This window comes from Orcinus orca, chromosome 2, assembly GCF_937001465.1.
Source record: "Orcinus orca chromosome 2, mOrcOrc1.1, whole genome shotgun sequence".
In the NCBI taxonomy this organism is placed as follows: domain Eukaryota; kingdom Metazoa; phylum Chordata; class Mammalia; order Artiodactyla; family Delphinidae; genus Orcinus; species Orcinus orca.
This window is the reverse complement of record NC_064560.1, coordinates 93014451-93019568: the sequence shown is the minus strand read 5'-3', so window position 1 is coordinate 93019568 and position 5118 is coordinate 93014451. Positions and strand designations below refer to the sequence as shown.

At 42.4% G+C, this 5118-nt stretch overlaps 1 non-coding gene across 1 annotated transcript; it reads right to left on the bottom strand.

The window, feature by feature from the left end:
• Positions 1–4689: 4689 nt before the first annotated feature.
• Positions 4690–4761, bottom strand: TRNAQ-CUG (transfer RNA glutamine (anticodon CUG)). The gene has a single exon. It is a non-coding gene; the product is annotated as a tRNA-Gln (tRNA).
• Between the last annotated feature and the right edge of the window lie 357 nt (positions 4762–5118).

The following is a 5118-nucleotide window of genomic DNA, read 5'->3' as shown; positions in this document are numbered from 1 at the left end:
TGTGGCTTCAGGGTGAATGTTGTAGTGGGTCTTGGAGGTGTGGCAACTGGAGACTGTCAGCCAACTACACTTCTCACAACAGACTCTTTCTTTCTTTTTTTTTTTTTTTTTTGGTACGCGGGCCTCTCACTGTTGTGGCCTACTCCTGTTGCAGAGCACAGGCTCCGGACGCGCAGGCTCAGTGGCCATGGCTCACGGGACTAGCCGCTCCGCGGCATGTGGGATCTTCCCAGACCGGGGCACAAACCCGTGTCCCCTGCATCGGCAGGCAGACTCTCAACCACTGCGCCACCAGGGAAGCCCCAGACTCTTTCTTGAAGGGACATCTGAGCAGTGTTCCTCTCTGGCTGTCAGAGGTATTGTGTGAAGATTGAAGAATAGACATTTATTTGTATGAAATTTATTTATAAGAAGTTAGACATTTCAAACAGTGGGGAAAAAAGATAGACTTTTAAAATAAATGATGTTGAAACAATTGGCTATCCATTTGGAAAGAATTAATTTAGATCCCTACTAGTAATTAATTTAGATCTACTAATTTAGATACTCAATATACATAAAATTCAGATGGAGAAAAAATTTATAAATAATATTTGAAGAAAAAAATTTTTTGAAAAACCTTGCTGTTTTTCAAAGGGAGAGGTAGCCTTCCTACGTAAAATGCAATACTCAGAAACCATAAGAGAAATGACTGAGAGAGATTTGATTAAATAAAAATTTAAAACTTCTGTATGGGAAAAAAGCATCATTAATAAAATTTAAAATCAGGTGATAGATTTGGAGAAAGTATTTGTGCCATATATATATAACAGGCAAAGGATTAAAAGGTAGACTATATAAAGAGATCCTTCACATCAATAAGAAAAGATAAACAACCCAAAAAGAAAATGGCCGAGGATATTGACAGGCAATTCACAGAAGAAATATAAATGGCTATTAAACATAGGAGAAAATGTTTACAACTCACTGGTTATCGGAGAAGTGGAAATTATTGGGCAAACCAGATGGGCAAAAATTTAAAATATTGCTAGTGTATATATATATATATATATATATATATATATATATATATATATATATATATATATATATATATACGTTTTGGCTGTGTTGGGTCTTTGTTGCTGCGTGGGCTCTTCAGTAGTTGCAGTATGCTGGCTCAGTAGTTGTGGCTTGTGGGCTCTAGAGCGCAGGCCCAGTAGTTGCAGGGCATGGACTTAGTTGCTCCGTGGCATGTGGGATCTTCCCGTGTGCCCTGCATTGGGTATCCTAACCACTCCTCCACCAGGGAAATCCTCCACCAGGGAAATCCAAGATATTGCTAGTATATTTTTATACTAGTATATAAAATATTGTAGGGTAGCTGGGAAAATGAATATTTGCTTTTCTAGCCTCTAAGGAGGAGGTGGGCAAGGAAGAAACAGTTTAGGAATAGGTTTTAATTTAGTGAATCCTCAGTATCTGCCATATCCACGGGTTAGGGAATGGGAATGGTTGTACAAACTATGGTATATCCTTGCTAAGGAAATCTATGCACCAAATGAGTTAAATCTATATGGACTAGTGTGGAAAGATTTTTTAAGATGAGGAATTTATCACATAACCTGATTTTATATATATTAAAAGAAAATGTAGCAGTTACCTCTGGGTTTGAAGGAGGAATTGAAGTGGAGGAGGACTTTAAGGATTTAATCTACATTTCTGTATAGGTTAAGTCATTTACTTTAGGTTCCTATATTTCTTGAGAGATTAAAAAAAGATACATCAAGCAATTACTAGTCCTCTTCCCCAAAACAAGCAAGTAAAGTCCTAATTCTCTTCTATGTCCATGGAATCCATTCACCAATTTTTCCACAACAGCCTTTGATTTTTCTTTCTTCTCTATTCCTATAGCTACACCTCATTTCTATTTCTACACCAGTTTGTGTCTGGTTAACCTCAATAGCCTTCTAACTGATACTCACACCTCCAGTCTTTCTTCACCCCAGTCCTGCAGTCCACAGACAGCTTACTTTTCCTAAGACTAAGTTTACTTCAATCACCCCTCTGTCCACAAATCTTTTATGGCTCTCCCAAAGTGTTCAGAGGGACGCTAACAGGTGTTCCATGGGAAAAGAGATCTGTGGTTTGGTGTGTCAACTTAAAGAAAAATGCACAACGTGAGAGTTGTGAGGTTAAGTTTTATTCAAGGTCTTATTGAGGACTATAGCCAGGGAGACAGACTCTCAGTAGCTTTGAGAAACTGCACTTAGGAGGTAGGAGAGGGTTTCCCTAGTGGCGCAGTAGTTGAGAGTCTGCCCGCTGATGCAGAAGACCTGGGTTCAGGGGTTCATGCCCCGGTCCGGGAAGATCCCACATGCCGCGGAGAGGCTGGGCCCATGAGCCATGGCCGCTGAGCCTGCGTGTCTGGAGCCTGTGCTCCGCAATGGAAGAGGTCACAACAGTGAGAGGCCCGCGTACCACACAAAAAAGAGGTAAGAGAGGAGCCAGTATACATATGAATTTTTTGGCTAGGAAATACACATAGCAAAGCACAGATCTTGGCTAAGGATTACTGCTAATCACAAAGAACAGATCTCAAGTTAGTGATTTTAGTGTTTTTCTATGCATGTGAAGATGCAAGAATCTGAGGTCATTAAAATTCTTCCTGAGATAAGCATCTTAATTATCTAGGGGCTGTTTAGCCAAAGCACAGAATGCCTCATCCAGTTTTTTTCATCCTGAATTCTCCTCAGGGTGCACTGTTGCACTGTGGGTGACTGCAATGGGTTGTGACTTAACCCTTGTATAACTGGACAATGAATGATACTCTGTTCTTTTTTAGTTCACAGGTGAATCTGGGAAATGCTGTGTTCAATACAGTTAAAACTTTTTTCTTCAGAGTGGAATATTTAGACTTTAAAACACCAGTGCTAGGGTAACTTCAAAGGCGGGGAGACAGTGTATAGTGCTTCTCAATTTATTTGAGCATGCAATCCTTCTTTTGAGGAATGCTATTTATTGACCTTCTCAGGACACACATTGAGAAACAATGACTTAAGGGAAAAAGTTCATAATTATTCCTCTGGCATTAATGGCCTTAACATGCTCTTATCATCTAATTTCCTCCACTTCCCAAAATGAGTTTCCTTATTTGCTTCTTCCTTCAGGAGTCAATGCTGGCTCCTCCTCTTCTGGGGAGTTCTTCCTAGTCATCTCGGTCCCTCTGAACTCTGGCATTTGTTGCCAGAACTCTCATTAGTTACTCCTTCAGAACTGTTATTGATATTCCACCTTTCTTGGGTCTACCTTGTCTACCCACCTGAATAGTGCTGGGACTGTGTCTTATAAATACTCTGTAGTAAACATAATATTTAGCTGCTTGACTAATATTGTGCATCTCTCCCAGTGTGGATAATGACCACTCCTGCACAAGGCAGTATCTAGGCCTTAGGTAAACCTTCTGTTGGTTTATACTGTCATGGAAAGCACTGAAAATGGCACTGTATTAGTTTTCTATTGCTGCTGTAGCAAATTACCACAAACTTGGTGACTTAAAACAACAGAAATTTATTATTTTATAGCTCTATAGGTCAGAAGTCTGACATGGGTCTCACTGGGCTAAAATCAGGGTGTCAGCAGGGCTGTGTTCTTTCTGGGAGCCTTAGGGAAGACTCCATTTCCTTGCTTTTTCCATCTTCTTTTTTTTTTTTTTGTGCCTTTTCCACCTTCTACAAGCCTTTGCATTCCTAGCCTTCTGGCCCCCTTTCTCCATGTTCAAAGCCACAAGGGCTGGTTGAGGCCTTCTCACACAACATCACTCTGACCTCCTCTGTCTCCCTTTGCCACTTTAAGGACACTTAAGAGGACATTAGGCCCACCTGGAAAATCCAGGATAATCATCCTATTTTAAAGTCAGTTGATTTGCAACCTTAATTCCACCTGCAACCTAATTCCCCTTTGCCATGTAACCTAGCATATTCACAGTGCCCAAGGATTGGGAAGTGGACATCTTTGGGGAGCCATTACTCTGCTTACTACGGGCACTCTTGCCCAAAAGTCTAAATTGCATATAGGTGGTAGTGGGGTTTGACAATAAATGGGAAAAGCTTTTTGGCATTACAAAAACTCTCTTCAAATACAGGGAGGCCCTGCTGCATGATCTTTGGCAAATCACTTGAGTCTCCCCATCCACATCTCTGCTAAAATGGAAATTGCCATCCTTTGCTCTGCATGTTAAATGAAATAATTATGTAACCAGGTTTAGCTTAGAGGATGACAAATAGGGTTCAAGAAGTTCTTGATGAATCTTGATGAGGAGGGTGGGCGAGGTTCTCTGAATGACGTCTGGAGAAGGTTTGAGAGATTTCGGGAGAAAAGGAGTGAGAAGTGCCTGCCCTTGAATGAAGTTGGAGGTTGAAAATTCTAGCAAAAGGAATCAGCTTTCATGGAAGCTTTTGAAGAGGGCCCAGGTTAAAAAAAAAAAAAAGGCGAAGAGCAGAGGCTACTTAGGAGATACCTAGGTGACAGAGTACAGAATCCAAAAGGGAAAGGTATGTGGTTTTCCTGGGCAAAGATAATATTTTGTGACATTCTCTCCCTACTTAGTTCAAGGACACATATACCGTAGGTGTACAGTCACCTAGTGAATAAGTAAATGAATTATAAAAGCGTGGCCAGGATAAAAAAAACATAAAAACCCAACGGTGTAGGTTCCACCGAGATTTGAACTCGGATCGCTGGATTCAGAGTCCAGAGTGCTAACCATTACACCATGGAACCGCCACGCTCACGATGTCGCCTTCGGTTCTCTAATTCTTAAAGAACCCTGCCCCCATCCACAAACCAACCGCCAGAGGCAGTGCCGAGGCGCTCCCCAGCGCCCCGCTTCGCGGCATGGCGGCGCGTGGAATGAGGGAGAGACCATTAAGTGCGGAGAGCAGCCGCTAGGAAGGTCAGCCGGGAGTCCAGGGCTCAGTATACGCTCAGAGCCTTCCGAGGTGCGGGGGAGTGGGGGACGAGAATTTGAAAACGTAAGCGAAACGCGAGAGCGCCGCCCTTCTTAGGCTCAGGGGCGGGGCACCGCCTCTCCGGAAGTACTTCCCCTTAGGGGCGGGGGCCTGCCGGAAGTGGCGTAGC